The following is a 19,338-nucleotide window of genomic DNA, read 5'->3' on the forward strand; positions in this document are numbered from 1 at the left end:
CCCGGAGTGCAACATGGTCCCGAACATTTTTCCCGAAATTTTAGGAGCGCGATCCAATCATAAAATAAAGCTTAACCCCAAGAAATTGGTGGGATATTCAATCTCTAGGTCGGCCAAAATATGAATTTACGACCTAGGGTTTCATACATAAGAGCTCTCTTTCCTCATTTGAAGGGATCCGAATTTTGTTTTCAGGGACCTTCTATGCAGCGAAAGAGCAGATCTTTGAAGACTTCAACAACATTCAACATCCTTCTATCAAGCATCTATCAAATTCATTCATCCACTTAGGGCTTGGAAGACATTGAAGAACAATAGGAGATTACCGACTGAAGATTGGCTTGTACTCCTCCCTTGAGGGTTGGGTATGATTTCATGTTGTTTTCATGTCTTTGCATAAGCTTCAATATATCCTTTATTCATGCTTTAGATCAATTGCATCTTGATTTAGAGAATTTACATTATCATTTACAAGCAATTAGGGTTTACTTTCTAGGTTGCTCTAGTTTGCTTTCTTGCATTTAAGGACCTTGCACACACACTAGGTCTGCACACACAATACATTTTACAATACAACTTGGCTATTCGTGGAGGTGGAAATCACCGAAGAGGGGGTTTGACTAAGGCAAAACCCTATATAGCCGCCCACCACACCTTTTCAGATATAAGTGCAGGTTTCGGAATTCAGACGACGCCGCAAGTTACAGATCCGAGAGAAGCAGACGGAGACCGAACTTCACACCAAATCTCAGAGCAAAAGACCAGGACAGGGGCGTGGGGCGCCCTGGTCCTGCCAGGATAGGGGCGCTGGGCGCCCTGGTCCCTGGGACAGGGGCGCTAGGCGCCCTGGTCCTCCTGACAGACAGCATTTTCAGCATTTTTGACAACTTTTCTAGAGTGCAAAAACAGCAGTTTTCGGAGTAGTTTCAGGGGCAGAATCAGGACAGTGGCGCCCGTGCCCCCGTCTCAAACATTTTCAGTTAGATTTTAACTCCGGGTATGCATTTTCATTCTTGTCTTATCCTTGTATTTACAGCTTTCCATTGTTTAAGTTCAATTCTGCAATCTTGTCATTAGTTCATACTTGCATTTTGGGGTTAGGAATTGAACTTGCATCATTTTATCTTTCAATTACAACAAAGGAATAGAAATCCTAATAGGTAGCCCGTGGCTCTCTCTTCCACAAAAAGAAGTAGCCAATTGTGTGATACCTCTAGGCTCTTTCGCAATCCACAAATGTGTGATTGAAAGTGAGATTAAGGCATGTTTGCTTAGTGTCACTTTTTCCCCCACACATTTTGGTGAACCTGATGTGAACCTATCATTTCTTCCTCTTGCATTGCATTTGTTAGATCTAGATCTAGATTTAGTGTGTTTTCATTTCATTTTCATTAAAAAGAAAAAAAAAAAAAAAGAGGTGTTTTTCTTTGCATTGTGGGTTTAAATTTTATGCAATTTCAAAATGTCAGATTTTTATTTGCAAGATGTTCATATTTGTGATGATTATGAGTTAGATGAAGCTTTAGATGAATTTTTGAAACCTAAATATACCAAACCTTGATTTTACCAAAAACTCATAAACATTGTTACTATGCCATTTCGTTGTGATGAGAAAGATAAGTCGAATGATTCCTCTCAAGGGTATATTCCTATCAACTCTTCCACTAAATCTAGTAGCATGGTTGTTTTCAATGATCCCCTCTATGAAGAGATATCTCCTTTTGAATCACAAGATAAACCTTTTAATAGATATGATCATGCTTTGTTGAATGATGCCCTTGATGCCTTTGTGTCTCCTAAAAAACACTCCCTTCATGAGGATCCTTTTGTGCAAGAAGATGACATTATCCCTACATTTCCTAGTGATGGCCTTTCCTTTTCCAACAAAATTCCCACTAGAGATGATGAATTAATGGTAAATGCTTACCCTTCTCCTAAAGTTGGTCTTACCCATAAGTATCCCTTAGAGGAAGAAGATGAAATAATAAGTAATTTCCTTAATTCTCTCTCCCCTAAAGATCATATTGAACATATTTTGAGGAAAGAGGATGAGTTTAACACATCTATTGATGCTCTCCCTCCTAAGGATGAGGAATTAATAAACAATGTTATCTCCTCTCCCGAAATTGACAATACTTCAAACATTCCTTTCAACAACCTCACTATTTGGGATGAACCATTAGAAGAAGGTATAGATTATTCTCTACCCCTAGCCAAAGGGGATGAAATCAAGATTGGAAACTCCCTTGATAGTTTCTCCCCTTCCTTGAATCTCAATTATTCTCCCTCTAAAAATAAAGCATCTCCCTCTCCTCAACTTGGTTCTACTCATAAGGAAACCCTAGTTCAAAGCAAAATGGTTAACATCTCTTTCAAAGATCTCCCTCTCAAAAGTGATACTTTAGAGAGTAATGTTGATCCTTCTCCTACAGAGTTTATTCCCCATGTAGATCCTTTGATGATAAAGGATGATATGACCTTTCCTAGTATTACTTTTCCTACTAGAACATCAATGCCTATCCCTTGTCTCTCTCCTAAAATTGATTTGATCCGTGATAAGATTTTAGTGCAATAGAAGACTATCAATAATTCTTTCAACACTTTTGTTCATTCTCCTAAACCATCCTCAATTAATTTGATACATGTGAATGGAACACCTAACAAACCTCTCTTCACTGTCTAAGGTGCTTGTCCTTCTCAAAATTCTCAACCTTTAAATAAGCCTATCTTAGTGGTTCAAGGTGGTTATGCTAATGATTCTTTTTGCACTCCTAAGAAACCTATTATTACTGTGCAAGGAGGTTATTCTACTAAGAGCCCTTATGAGTATGCTAAGCAATTAACTAGAGAGAATTATCATGCGGTTGCTCATACCTATAACACTAGAAATAATAGGCAACCTAATCCTCCTCTAGTTAGCCCAACTTCACTTCCTCCTTCTCAACCAATTCTTCCGCAAGCTCCTCGTATTTCACAAGTTCTTTGTAAGGAATATGATCTCATAGAACAACTTAAAGCTACCCCTGCTAAGATATCCCTTTGGGATTTGATCCAAACTTCTTCCACTCATCATGGAATGTTACAAGATGTCTTGAAAGATTTGAATGTTCCTCCACCGAATACATCTAGTAATATAGCATCTTTAGTTAACTCTGTGATGAATCCTAAAGCTCAAATTGTGTTTACCCAAGATGAGTTGCCTACTAGTGAAATTCAACAACAATATGATCCCTTGATGATTGTGGTTATCATAAATGACACTGCTATAAGACGAACACAGGTAGATAATGGCTCTGGCCTTAATGTGTGTAGCATTAATCTATTGCATAAGATGAATGTGGATACATCCCTTATTGAGCCTGACTCTCGTCCCATTCGAGGCTTTGATAATGTGGCTAAGTCTTCATTAGGTATTATCACCTTACCCATCACAGTGAGACCTGTTACTTTGCCCACTCCTATCCATGTTATGTCGGGAAATCTAACATACAACTTGTTATTAGGGAGACCTTGGATTCACAATATGCAAGTTGTCCCTTCTACATTGCATAGACAAGTTAAATTCATTTATAATAATAAGACATATACCTTGATAGGTGATACTAATTTTCAAACTTGTTTGCAAACATCTACTTCCAAAGGGAGTTCTTCTAAGCCTTCCTCTTCTAGTGATGACTCGTTAAACAAGATACCTATGGATGAATCCTCACCCTCTGATAATCAAAATTATTTGGATGAGTCTAAAGCTCCTGAAGAAGATCCTTCTCGACTTGAATCTACACATGAAGAGGCTTTTGATCCTGAGAAGGTTCTCACAGAAGACGATTGGGGATCTCTTGATTTCACTCCCACCTTTGTAGGTGAGTATAGGGTTCCTCCTAGAGAGCTTAAAGTTAAAAAGAAGGAAGAAACTAGAAATCAATCAGTCTTACCTGAACCTATGAGCAATAATTTTGTGGCTGCTTCTCAAACTTCTTCTCCTCACACCTCTAATTATGAAGAGTTTGATTCTTTGTCTTATGAAAAACCACCTTCTCTTCCTGAAATAGCTGATCGTTATGGTCATGGTTTTCACATTTTTGCTAAGCATGGGTATCATGGAAATGGTTGTGGCGCTCATGAACAAGGGATAAAAGTTCCTCTAGAGACTAATTTTCACAATTATGCCTTTGGACTCGGCTATAATCCCTGCAAACGTACCAAAGCATCTAAAAGACCATCTCTCAATGTGAATGCTATATTTAGTAGTGATGATGATCTCACTTCAACTAAATCATCTTCTACTTCTATCAACTCTCATTCCCCTCATAAGGAAATCTTGGCAATAAACAAATCTCTTTATGAATTCCCTCAAATTTCTAAATCCACTTATGAATCTTTATCTCCTATTCATCATAAAGTCCTTTCCTCTAGGGATAAGGCTCTAATAAATTACACTCATCCCTCTTCTAAGATTTCTTGTGACTTTTCTTCTTCAATTTTTATCACTTTATACATGTTTTTGATCTCACTTATAGTTGAGCATTTAGCATGTCATATTCAAATACCTCATTCAATCTATCATATCTTTAAATAACATTAATGGCTATTATGTTGCTCATCATTATGTGACATTGGTAGCTCATTTACTGGGGGCTCATTGTCATTCATGATGGTACAATTTCAAGTGCAATCGTATTTTTTGAAGCAACATAATAGCCTAATTTTCTTGTTCCTATGGGGACAAGAGTGATTTCATACATCTCTTCTTTTGCTTATGTCCAAATCTCTCCCTAGAAGATTGTGTAAGTCCTTCTCATTATCCTTATCCTTGGGAGGCAATGATCTTTCCTTATTTTTATCTAAGGATCCACTTTTTTCCTATTTCGTGGATGGTGTGAACTTTATTACTTGATGTTATTCCTTGTATGCATTTGTTGTTGTTTGTTCAAGGATTCTCTCTTACAAGAGGTGTAAGTCCTTGACTATAACCTCTTTTGCACTTGGTAAAATACATCCATAGTGAATTCACTCTCCCAACTGGGCTAAAAAGAGCGTCATCCTTCATTAAGAATCACTTTCACCTCGCAAAAGAAGGAAGTATTGCATTCTTATTCTCTTCTTTGTCTTATTCTAGAAGATGTTATATTTGTCTAAGACAATTCCTCTTGGGGATAGGTGTCTTTTGTACAAAGATCTCTTCTCCTCTAAGGATCTCCTTTACACATACTACAGGATATCCCTTTTCAACTATCTTATCCTTGATTAAAGAGTACGAAACTCTCTTGCTTGGATCTATGACATTGTTGCATTTTTGGGGTATCTTCTTTTGTGATGGAGGTAGGTATCCTTGTTCTACTTTTCTTATGACATAAACATTACACTTTTTGAGCAATGGATCATTCTCGGAACCAGAGCACAAAGTCTTAGAGCGAGATGTCACGCTTTTGTACTATACATATACAGGTTGTAGCATACTCGGGCATAGACTCCTATGAGATGCTTCTAACCTCACTTACACACACATGCACGAGGTTGAGTGGAACTAGCGGCATAAGGCTAGACTTTCTCACTCTTCTCCCTTACATGGATCACCTAGACAGACTCTAGGGGCTAGTTTTCCATGTCCTTTTTCCCATGGATCACCTAGACAAGATCTAGGGGTGAGAAGTCCATGTTTTCTCTCTCACTATTCTTCTCGTGGATCACCAATGTGTGTATTCATGCTTTTTTCCTTTCTTTTCTTCTCTTTGCATTTTGTTTCCATTTACATCATGCATCTTGTGTTAGAGAACTCTCAAATCCTCACATTCTGTATTTTGTTGGAATTGAGATTTAGTCCTCTTTCTTACCAAATGATTCTCCATTAGTTTTTGATCTCATATCAAATCTTCTTGTGAGTATTTGTCATCAATATTCTTTAACAATTCGAAGTGGTAAACATGATACCCTGTTTCAACTCACTAAAATTAGCAAGCCGAAACAGGGGGGGGCATATAGCTACCCTCGAATTTCCATCACCTTCCTTAGTAAGCATTAGGTGATTTTGTGATCTAATGTGTGTTTTGTAGGGTGCGGTTCCTAACTGTATACTACAAATACCGCTGGGGGCTTCGTTCGACAGACTTATGGATATATCCTTTTTCAAATAATGTTTACTTTTCTGTACTTTAGCTTGCATATGCACGTAGTGTTCATATGACCGCTAAAGTGGGGGCTAAATGTAGCGTCGTAAATTGTACGCACTTGCTAGGGTGGTACAATTTCACACCTAGTTTAGCACCCGCCTTGGCACATTTTGCATTTTGCATTGCATTTCCCCTTTAGCACTTAATTAATTAAATTAATTAGGTCTAAGGTTCTATTTTATCATCTCCCACATCATAAAGTTGGGCCCTTTCATTAAAGTGTGCCCCTTTCATTTTATTCCTCTAATACATCATTTAATCAAAAACCCTAATTAGGTCCTATTTTGAACTTGGGGGCTTGATTTCGGGGGTCAAAACATCTTGATATCACCTATAACTTCGAGATTCTCTCTAAAATCATCATATCCGACAGTCCTCAAAATTTGGTGAAAAGTTGTCGGGACCATGGCGCCTGGAGTGCAACATGGTCCCGGACATTTTTCCCGAAATTTTAGGAGCGCGATCCAATCATAAAATAAAGCTTAACCCCAAGAAATTGGCGGGATATTCAATCTCTAGGTCGGCCAAAATATGAATTTACGACCTAGGGTTTCATACATAAGAGCTCTCTTTCCTCATTTGAAGGGATCCGAATTTTGTTTTCAGGGACCTTCTATGCAGCGAAAGAGCAGATCTTTGAAGACTTCAACAACATTCAACATCCTTCTATCAAGCATCTATCAAATTCATTCATCCACTTAGGGCTTGGAAGACATTGAAGAACAATAGGAGATTACCGACTGAAGATTGGCTTGTACTCCTCCCTTGAGGGTTGGGTATGATTTCATGTTGTTTTTCATGTCTTTGCATAAGCTTCAATATATCCTTTATTCATGCTTTAGATCACTTTGCATCTTGATTTAGAGCATTTACATTATCATTTACAAGCAATTAGGGTTTACTTTCTAGGTTGCTCTAGTTTGCTTTCTTGCATTTAAGGACCTTGCACACACACTAGGTATGCACACACAATACATTTTACAATACAACTTGGCTATTCGTGGAGGTGGAAATCACCGAAGTGGGGGTTTGACTAAGGCAAAACCCTATATAGCCGCCCACCACACCTTTTCAGATATAAGTGCAGGTTTCAAAATTCAGACGACGCCGCAAGTTACAGATCCGGGAGAAGCAGACGGAGACCGAACTTCACACCAAATCTCAGAGAAAAAGACCAGGACAGGGGCGTGGGGTGCCCTGGTCCTGCCAGGACAGGGGCGCTGGGTGCCCTGGTCCCTGGGACAGGGGCGCTGGGCGCCCTGGTCCTCCTGACAGACAGCATTTTCAGCATTTTTGACAGCTTTTCCAGAGTGCAAAAACAGCAGTTTCAGGGGCAGAATCAGGACAGTGGCGCCCGCGCCCCCGTCTTGAACATTTTCAGTCAGATTTTAACTCTGGGTACGCATTTTCATTCTTGTCTTATCCTTGTATTTATAGCTTTCCATTGTTTAAGTTCAATTCTGCAATCTTGTCATTAGTTCATACTTGCATTTTGGGGTTAGGAATTGAACTTGCATCATTTTATCTTTCAATTACAACAAAGGAATAGAAATCCTAATAGGTAGCCCGTGGCTCTCTCTTCCACAAAAAGAAGTAGCCAATTGTGTGATACCTCTAGGCTCTTTCGTATTCCACAAATGTGTGATTGAAAGTGAGATTAGGGCATGTTTGCTTAGTGTCACTTTTTCCCCCACACAGTAATCATCGGTCTTGGTACCGGCAAAGATGAGAAGCTTTGGGGTTATTTCAAGACATTCCAAGAAAACATGAGACAAAGGGAGAGAATATCAAAAAACATTATGGAGAAGTATTCCACTAATATCTGCTTTATGGTAAAAACTGATGAAACTCTTATGGAGGAAGTTGAACCTAGGAAAATATGGATTACTAAGCTTGGCTATGAGGTGGATGATAGTATTTTTGAACTTTATGCAAAAATATTGTTAGATGCCCCATTAGATGATAAAACAAAGCATTTTGGTACAGCGGGAGAGAAGGCTCTTGAAATGAAAACCAGTTTTAATAGGAAGAGAAGAGAGAAGAAAATAGAAAAGATGTATGCATATGTACAAGATATAATTTATAAGATAGACACTCAACTGGGTTCAGGATCCAAACAGGCAGCCAAACGGGCAAAGGTTGGTACTGCAAAAGTGAAGAAGCCACAAGTTCACATTTCCCCTATCACTTTTGATTCTGATTCTGAGTATAATGAACCTTTGGCTTTCAAAAGGGTACAAAGAAATAATGTGGTACAACCACCGGTAGAACAGAAGAAGGCAGAGCCTAGGAGGAGACTTGTTAGAAAGGCAACTAAGCCTACGACACCTCCACCACCGGTAAGGAAGCCTATGCAAAAGAGGAAACTAGTCACACTGGCAACCACAAGCAAAAAGAAGAAGAGTGATGATACTGAAACCGGTAAGACCACAATAACCTCTGTTGAGCTTATTGATGAAATTACAAAAGATGGAATATTGAAAAATGTATCAAAGTATTATGAAGATTTAGAAGAGAATGAGAAAATGAATTAGAAGAGGCTATTTTTTTGTATATAGACATTTATAAGAAAGCCTTAGTTGAAATTTTGAAGGAGATACCTTTATCCTTGTATAATAAACATGAGGCTAGAAGACTTGATGCTTTCAAGAGTAATAGGGAGATTAAGGAAGTATCACTTTTGGAATTGTGTGGTGTTGTAAATATTGAAGAAATGAAAAGATGCATAGATACTGCAAATAGGATAGTTTTCAGTAGTAAACCCTGATAGATAAGCCTTATGTTGGGCAGAGTTAATGAGGTGATAAATGAGACTAGTAAGGGATGGACCAAATTCTTTCAAAAGAATCGTGATTTTCTCACATCTCATGAATAATTTGTTAAAGCAACATCTTCCACCATTCCTGACAAATCAAATGGGAAAGGTATTTTGGGCAGTTCAATTCCAATTTTGACTCATCCGGTAGTAACTAGAGATATTTAGACACAACCAGTAGTTAAGGAAAGTGTACAGTCTGTACTGGCACAAATCATTTTTGAGAAAGGAAATTTCCAGGACATTGTAAATACTGTGGATAATACTCCACCGGCAGTAACTGATACTACACCAAGTGGCAAAGCCACCAGTGCAAAAGAGGTTGAGATGGACAAGGTAAAAGCAACTAAGTCCATACCAGCAGGTAAAACTGATTCCTTGGTAAAGGTTTTAGCAATTGACACTTCTCAAGTTGAGAATAAATCGGTCTCTGAGTTGAGTCCAACTGAATTGATTATGATGGCTACTCAAAAATTACTGAAGGAAGGTAGTACAGGTAAAAGATTAATTGATCAATCGGTCACGGTGTTGCACAGACTAATACCTGATTGTCAGATTGAAGATGGAGAAAGCCCTTCTGGCAAGCTCAAGACTCTAACAGAGCATATCCATACCCCATCCCTCTCTCTATCCCTCTCTCCCCTTCTCCCTTCCTCCATACCCCATCCCTCTCTCTCTTCTTCTCTCTCTCTCCCTCCCTCCATACCCCATTGCAATTGTGTCTGCACTTCTATAAAAGTAAGTGAATTTATTTCTTGTTTGAAACTTCCTCTTTGATTTTTATCATGTATGCTCTCCTAAGAAAATTGACTGGTGAATTTGTGTGTGAATATTGAATAGGAGGAAGAAGGGTCTGAAATTGAACCATGGGTGCATTACCATGACAAACAAGGAAAACTTGCAGCAATATTCTTCTCGAATGTGTTTTTAATGAGTTGAGCAGGTGTGGAAAATAGTGTCAACAAAGAAAAATGATGAGTCAGACTACCTGCAATATGTTTTTTAGAAAGAAACAACTAGTAGGAAGAGAGAGGGAGAATAACATAGATGATGTCACAAAGAATGATAGTGGTGGGTATACGAGAGTTCCCATGCTATTACACAACGCCTATCACGTAAACAAATTAAAGTTTTTTGTAAGCATGACATTCGTAGTAAATGATGATCATCACTTGTCAGAAGGCTTGGAAGGTACATACCCATGAAAGAAATCAAGTGTGTAATCCCTATAGTCATAATCGAGATCAGTCCTATAACCTTGCAAATTTAATAGCATCATATGTTTTAGAAAGAGAGTACTCTTAGGGTTAGGTCAAGCTCTTACACTTGCTTTTTAGTGAAGCCTCATTGTTTGTTTGCTTGGAGTCTCTCTTATGCTGACAATGGTCTAACCTAGCTATATCAAAACTAAACTACCGATGTTCTATTGTATGATGCTTTATTCATAACTTTAAATAATATATCATTTTATTAGCCCACCATATGACCCCTTAGGTGTCATTAGAGGTCATATTGTTTCCTAAGAGGTCATATGGTGTCCTATGACCCCTTAGGACACCATATGACCCCTTAAGACACCATACGACCCATAACAACACCATATGGTGTCCTAAGGGGTCATAGGATGCCATATGACCCCTCAAGACACCATATGACCCATAACAACACCATATGGTGTTCTAAAGGGTCATATGGTGTTCTATCACCCCTTAGGACACTATTTGGTATCGTTATAGGTCCTATGGTGTGTTAAGGGATCATATAGTGTCATATAACCCCTTAGGACACCCTATGACCCCTTAGATGTTGTTAGGGGTCATACTATGTTCTAAGGGTCATATGGTGTCCTATGACCCCTTACGACACCATATGTTGTTGTTATGTGTCTTATGGTGTCCTATGACGCCTAGGACACCTTATGACCCCTTAGGACACTATATGGTGTCGTTAGGGGTCATATGGTGTCCTAAGGGGTCATATGGTCTCCAACAACCCCTTAGGACACCATTTGACCCTTTAGGACTCCATATGGTATCATTATGGGTCGTATGGTGTTCTAAAAGGTCATATAGTGTTCTATGACCCCTTAGGACATCATTTGGTGTCATTATGGGTCATATAGTGTGCTAAGGGGTCATATGGTGTCCTATGACCCCTTAGGACTCCATATGAACTCTTATGTGTTGTTATGGATCATATGGTGTCCTAAGGAGTCATATAGTGTCCTATGACCCCTTAGGACACATGCATGGGTCCCTAGGATACCATATGACCCCTAAGAATACCATATGACCCTAGAGAGGGAGAGAGGGGGAGGAGAGGGATGGAATGGGAGAGAGATACACCTAAGAGAGGAGAGTGAGATAGATAGATAGAGATTGAGAGGGGGAGACAAGAGATAAATGAGAGAAAGAGAGATGGAGAGAGAGAGGGGAGGAGACAGAGATAGAGAAAGGGAAAGGGAGGGGGAGAGAGAGATGGAGAGAGAGGGAAATAGAGGGAGAGATAGAGATAGATAGCGACACAGAGAAGGGGACTCAAAGAGAGAGAGAGAGAGAGAGAGAGAGAGAGAGAGAGAATGTGAGAGAGAGAGAGATAGGGAGTGGGGGAGATATAGAGATATCTAAGAGGTGGATGGAGGGATTGGGAGAGAAAGAGATACCTAAGAGGTGGAGGGAGGTAAGGAGAGAGAGGGTGAGAGATAGAGAGAGACTGAGTGAGAAGGAGGAAGGGATGGAATGAGAGTAGAAGAGACTAGAGAGAGAGGTGCGAAGAGAGGGAGAGAGGGCGAGAGGAATAGAGACTTGATTCTCTCCCATTCTCTCTTCCTCATACCCCTTCTCTCTCTCTCTCTCTCCTCCCCCCCTCTCTCTCTCTCTCTCCCTCTCCCTCCCCCCTCTCTCCCTCTCCCTCCTCTCTCTCTCTTGCTCTCCCTCCCCCTCCTCCTTCTCTCCCTCTCTCCCTCCCTCCCTTCTGCCCCCCCTCCTCTCTCCTTCCCCCCTCCTCTCTCCCTCCCCCTACTCTCTCTCTCTCTCTCTCTCTCTCTCTCTCTCTACCTTTTCCTTCACATTTTTTCTACTACAAATAGCACGTACGGGGTACTGAACCTATTAGTTCACTGCCCTGCCATAACATTTTTAAGCCATAGGAGCGCGTACGCAGTAATTATTACTTGTAAGTGTGTACCGGGTACTGAGCCTATTAGTCCACTGCCCTGCCATAACATTTTAAGGCTTAGGAGAATGTACACGGTACTTATTAGCACAGAGTGGAAAAAAAATACCATTGGGCTTGCCAACATTTTATGGAATAACAGCGCGCACACGATTATTAATATAGCGCATACAGGGTACTTAGACATTTTTATTTACCCAAGAGCCTCAACGGCCTCAAAAGAAGTTTTTGAGGTCGTTGAAGGCCTCACTGCAACTGTGTTTGCACTTCTATCAGTGTTTTATGCATAGAAGTAAGTGAATTTTTTGTGTTTGCATGATTTCAAATGATTGAATTGTTGTTCTTATTAGTTTTGTCAATATTATTGTGATTGATTAATAGTTTTGATTCAAAAAAATAATGATAAGATGCATATTTATGGTTATTTGTTTGTTTATGAACTTTTGTTTACATATATATGTAATATGATTCTATTTAGGACAATTGATATCAACCATGGGAAAGAACAAGCGAGGAACGATGGAACAATGAGAGGCTGAAAAGGAAAGACAAAGGCAGTGTATGAAGAAATTACGTGACATAAGAACAATGGGAGAAGAAGGTATGTCATCCTCAACATCTCAATTCGATTTACCAAACGAACATAATGCGTCTAATGCAATTGAAGAAGATACCACATTGAATAATCAATTAAATTATGAACATACACCTTCTCTATTTAATGAATTGAATGTACATAATGCACTGATGTTAACACCTCCTAGAATCATTCGTAGGAAACCAAAGTATCTAATTGACATTGATGAGAATATATTGCAGCCAATGCTCGATAAAATGAATGAACGAACTTGTGGGAGAATGGTTAAAAGAATATGGCAAAACTATTTTGAAAACTTAAATCAAACCGCAAGATGTCAATTAATTGTTCAAATGATTAAAAATTTGAATTTTAGAGACACAATGAAAATTCTAGGCCTAAGATCATCTAAAAGTAACAGTGAAAGAACTATTGTGGGAAATATATTTGATGCATATCAAGATATTGGTTCAAAATCACGTACTAAAGATTCTAATGCTACTCAACATGTCATTACATCAACCATAATGAGCAAGAAAATTAAAAAAGATCGTTTGATAAGCAAAACAAGTCATTAAATGTTAGTAGAACAACATTAAGTAAAGCATTAAAGAGGAGGGAAAAAATAGAGGAACCTAACAATAATTCTCTTTGGTCATTCTCAGGTAGACTACCACGCAAAGACAAGGTTGTTCTTGATGCACTAAGAACATTAATTGAAAAAATTTGGCATGACAACACAAGAGTTTTGCCCAACCAAAGAGATGTTGTTAGAAGGCGATTTGGGTCTAGAAATCATGGACCACATGCCAAACACTATTTGGATATGATTCAAACTGAATTTTATGAAAGATTCCTTCAAAAATTTCCTCAAATAAGAATTTCTCAAAGATTTTTTGAAATGACAAAACCTTTTTATATTAAGATTAATCATGTACGCACCACGTGTTGTTGTGGAATGCATATTGAATTTTCCATGCACTAGATATTTTTTGTCATATTTGTTCTACTTTGCACACTAACGATGTTTTGTAGGAATGCAATGTACAAGCACCTCCTAAGTCAGTAAGAGAATTTATTTCAAGTGTGCTATGTAATAGACATGATGGCTGCATTTATTATAAGATGCCTTGTTTGGAAGGTTTTTGTGATATATGTGGTGGTTTGCAACATTTACGAAGATGCCTACATTTGGAGAGAATACATGAAATTGGTAGGAAACTAGTTTCTTTTGGAAAATACAAGACAGTCACATATGGAGTTAAAGATGGAAAAGATTTGAAGAGATGTGAGCCAGTGAAAAATGATATATGTGTAGCTGAATTTATGAAAATGTTTCAAGAGAAACTAGTTTATGAGTACATAATGCATACACAAAGATCGATGGTTAGATGAGCAATTCAAGTTATGTAAGGACACATTTCCTCTTGGCACCATTGTCTCTATCATTGATTTTGCTGAAAATTATACACTACAACCTCAAAATGATGTGCAATCTATGTATTATCATTCTACACAAGTTTCTATTTTTGTACACATAGCATTCATGCATGCAGATGATAGCACAGAGGAGGATAGAAAGGTTGTAAGAGAGTATCACTTCTACATAAGTGATGATTGTACTCATTCATCAGAGTTTGTACAAGGATGCTTTAAAGTTCTTTATGATAGTTTAAGGGAAAGAAACATATGATACAACTGACACTTTATATGGTCAGATAATTGCACCACACAATTCAAGAATGTAAGGATGTTTTATTGGTTAACAAGGATGCATATGACAAGCGGTGTACAACATTTTGGAATTTCACTGAGGTTGGACATGGTAAGGGAGAGCATGATGGTGCAGGAGCATGTGTAAAAATAGCCCTAGCTAGAGAAAAATTGAAGTACGAAGGTGGTGCTGAGTTGATAGATGCAGAAACAATTGTGAGATGGTGTAAGTCTACTATGGTCTAGGTAATACGGGTACGTCAATGGTTCATATATATTTTTGGTTGATCATTGAATCTAACATTGAAAACTATCTAGATTGTTGTACAGTTGCAGGATCGAGTGACATGCACTCATTTATGAGTTCAAATTCAAGTTCTTTGGTAATTTATACGAGACAGGTGGTATGTTTTTGCTCTTCATGCATGTATTTTTTATGGGAAGAATGTGAATCACAAGAGTGGGTTGACAAATGGTCTTGTAGACTGTTGGTTCCCATTATAAATATCAAATTCCCAAAGCACTATAATTGAGCCAAATGGAGACATCATTGGATTTTGACCATGTATCCGACCTAGTGGATTCAGGTGATTTTTTGAGTTAATTTTTTTGCAAGTATTCTTTTTGGTTCCTTTTGTTGTACATCATACTTTATTTTTGGTTTGATTAACAGTTTATAAAATGCAAGTCATGTGTATGTATAGGATTTTGCCAAGATCAAGGGCACAATGAAAAGCATAAAAGAGACAATAGAATGACAAGAACAAACTGTATTCTCATCAATATGCAAATGATCAATTGGATTAACCAATACAATGAATAGAGGCCTGCTTATATAGGCAAGGCCATATGGATGTATGAGCACAAAAATATGACATGTGGCTCAATGAGAAACAAGGGTAGGTAAGAAATACTAAGGGTAGGTAGGAGAAATAATATAATATTCCACAAGAGGTGGATGACCCACCGAATGTGGAGTGTAACAACAAAATAAGACCACAAAAGGTGGAATTTCTCCTACAAGCTCTATCCCTATGTGCACACTTCCCTAAGTGTTTCAAATCCAAACTACGAAGAGATGCATTATCCTAAGTTAACTTAAGTAAGTGTAATAATATCCAAAATGAATATTTATTTACACCAACACCCCCCCTTAAGTGCAACTTAGGGGAATGAAGACTCAAGTCAACAATGCAAGATGGGTCCCGGCTACTAGGCCATGATAGGTACCCATGTACAATATGCAAATGCAAGCAAAACTATGCAATGCAATCTCTCACAAACGGAGAAAGGGAGAAAACCTAGTGGGAAAAAACTCCCCCCCAAAAGAGATGAATGTACAAAAGACTCTCAAAGAAGAAGGACAAAACCTCAAAGAGGAAAAAGTCCCCCCCATAAGAGAGGAAGGAAAAGTTAGTTGACCCCCACTAATGACACATCCTGCACCCCCAAGAGAGCTCGCAACTGCTGGAACTTACTCTCGGTGAAAGGTTTGGTGAATATGTCAGCAACCTGCTCTACTGTAGGACAATACTACAAATCAATGACCTGCTCCTAAATGAGCTCTCAGATATAGTGCATATGAATCTCGATGTGTTTGGTCCGCTGGTGCTGGACCGGGTTCTTTAAGATCGCAATAGCACTCTGATTGTCGCAATGTAGAACTGTCGACCGTGGAGTGGTGAAACCAAACTTTGTGAGAATCTGCTGGAGCCAAATGGTCTCAGTCGCTACGTTAACAACGCCTCGATACTCAGCCTCAGTCGAAGAGAGAGCAATAGCATGTTGCTTCTTGCTCTGCCAACAAATGGGGCCCAAACCAAGGTGAAAACTGAAACCAGAAGTAGACTTACGATCAACTAGATCACCAGCCCAATCGGAGTCTGTGTAACCAACCAAGTGAAGTCCTGTGCCTGCTGCATAGTGAATCCCATAGTGATGTGTACCCTAGATGTAATGAAGGATGCGTTTGGCGGCTTTCCAATGAAGCTCATGTGGTTCCTGCATGAAGCGGGAAACCATGCCAACTGCAAATGAAATATCAGGGCATGTATGAGTCAAGTAGATGAGACTACCCACAAGCTGACGATACAAGGTCGCATCAACTGGTGGAGAAGAACAATGAGCCTCAAGCTTGACTCCTGAAAGAAAGGGAGTCGGGGCAGGCTTACAATCAGCCATATGAAAGCGTGCAAGTAGATCAAGAGCATACTTGGGCTGCGATAGTGTAATCCTGGAAGGTGACTGTGAAATCTCTATCCCGAGAAAGTAGTGCAAAAGACCCAAGTCGGTCATGGCAAATATGTCATGCAAAGTAGATTTGACCCTGCTAATGATGGATGAAGTACTCCTTGTAATGATCAAGTCATCAACATAGAGCACAAGTATCAAGTGAGAGTCATCCTGTCTCAAAATGTAGACATTCGGATCAGAATGACACTTGGTGAACCCTATGGAGAGAAGAAAGGAATCCATCTTGGCATACCAAGCCCTGGGGGCCTGCTTAAGGCCATAGAGAGATTTCCTTAGTCTGCAAACCAATGAAGTATCCTGGATGAAACCCTGTGGCTGCTCCATATAATTCTCCTCATCAAGATCACCATGAAGAAAAGCACTCTTCACATCCATCTGATGTACAACCCAACCATGAGCTGCAGCAATAGCAAGTGTCAAACGAATGGAGTTCATCTTGGCTACGGGTGCAAAGGTCTCAGTATAGTCAACACCTACAACCTGCGAGAAACCTTTCGCAACAAGCTAAGCCTTATACTTATCCACACTACCATCTGTTGCAAACTTGGTCCGATAGATCCACTTACATCGAACCATCTTTCTCCCCTTAGGGAGATAGACTAAATCCCATGTGTTATTCCTCATCAAGGAACTATACTCTTCCTCCATAGCTTGGTCCCACTTAGGAACCCTTGATGCTTCCCTGAATGTCTGTGGATCGGAAGTGGTAGCAATGAATGCATGTGGAAGATCCTGATGTTGTGATCGAGTTCTCCGTGTATCTGAAGGATCCCCAATAAGAGAACCTGCGGACTCAAGTGTCTGTCGAGCCCAACGAGGTCTAGGTGGAGGTGGAGAATGAGGCTCCTCAACTGCAAGTGGACCCTGCGGAGGTGTAACCCTACGAGTAGGAGTTGAGGGAGTCTCATTATCTGAATCACTAACATCACTATCCACAATGGAGGAAGGTGGAGGAGGTAGAGAGGCTTAGCTAGGAGAGCTTTCCTCAAAGTGAACACTCCTCTCAATGAGTACCTCATGTGTCTCTGGATCCATCAATCTGTATGCCTTAACACCCTCAAGATATCCAACAAATATGCAAGGCCGACTCTGAGGTTCCAATGCCTTGCGTTTCTACGGAGGTATGCGAGCCCATGCTGGACACCCAAAGACTCTGAAATGTCTCACAATCGGTTTCCTACCAGCCCAAGCTTCAAAAGGAGTAATACCTTGCAAAGCTTTGTGAGGAACCCGATTCTGGATGTGTGTGGCACAACTGATAGCCTCTACCCAAAAGGCGGGATCAAGAGAACGTGCATGTATCATACAGCTAGCCATTTCTTTGAGAGTTCTATTCTTGCGTTCTGCAACCCCGTTCTGCTGTGGAGTGTATGCAATAGAATGCTGAAGATCAATCCCCTCAAATGTACAAAAATCCTCAAGTCTCTTGTTCACATATTCCCTTCCATTATCTGTGCGAAGAATCTTGACAACTTTCCCTGATTGCTTCTCCACACGAGTCTTGAAGTCCTGAAATCTGTCAAATACTTCACTCTTATGAATGAGAAAGTAGACCCAAGTGAAGCGAGAGTAGTCATCAATGAAGGTAAGAACATAGCCGGCCTTACTGAATGAAGGTGCTAGAAATGGACCTACTACATCACTGTGAACAAGTTGAAGAACTTCCAAAGCTCTCCAAGCTTTCCCTTTATCAAACTTCTCTTCGGGATGCTTGCCCATGGAACAACCTGAACATACACCCTCTGAAAAACTAATTCGAGGTAGACCTATGACCATGTCTTTAGTGCTTAGCTGTTGAAGATAGCGGTAGTTGAGGTGACCAAACCGCTCATGCCATAGCTTACTTTCTGAATTTGAATGAGTAAGCAAGGCCCTAGAAGGTGAACTTGGCACAAAGTGGGAGAATGAATAAAGCCTTGAGTTGTCATTGACTTGTCCCACTGCTACCAAGGCATCATCATCAAGTTCCTTTACCACAACTGAATCTGGTGTAAACTCAACCTTTTTCCCATTCCCATAGTGAGTGATTTGGTAGATGGAGAGAAGGTTGGTAGACAAGTTAGGAACATAGAGAACATTCTCAAATGTTCCATCATCCATGTCAACTGAACCTTTCCCTTCAACCTCTACTTGTGTGTCATCACCTATGTAAATGTGAATTACCCTAGATGGCTCCAATGAAGAAAACTGCTCCTGTGTAGAACCCATGTGATATGAGGCACCCGAGTCAAGTATCCATTGCTATGAAGAACCTGTTGTAGCCACAAATGCCTGCCCTTTTCCTTTAGACTGTGAGGAAGTGGAAGGAGATGAATCCTTCTTTGTGTAGGCGGATGGCAAGTTGATGTTGTTTTTCTTGAGAAGATTGGTTAACTCATCAACTTGCTTTGCGTGGCATCGATGCTCATCATGACCATACTTTTTGCAATATGCACAAGTTGGTTTATCCTTCTTAGGTAGTGTCCCCTTCTTGGAAGAGGATGAAAAATCGCCTTGTGATGGAGAGGATGATTGTCCTTTTTCCTGGTGTGGCTTAGACTTGGATTGCTTCTTCTTCTTGTTGGAATCTTTGCCTTGACTTCCTTGATTCCCTTGATTAGCCACCAAAGCCTTGGACTTTGAAGACTTGAGAAACCCCA

The sequence above is a fragment of the Cryptomeria japonica genome, chromosome 11 (genome assembly GCF_030272615.1).
Source record: "Cryptomeria japonica chromosome 11, Sugi_1.0, whole genome shotgun sequence".
NCBI classification, from domain to species: Eukaryota; Viridiplantae; Streptophyta; class Pinopsida; order Cupressales; family Cupressaceae; genus Cryptomeria; species Cryptomeria japonica.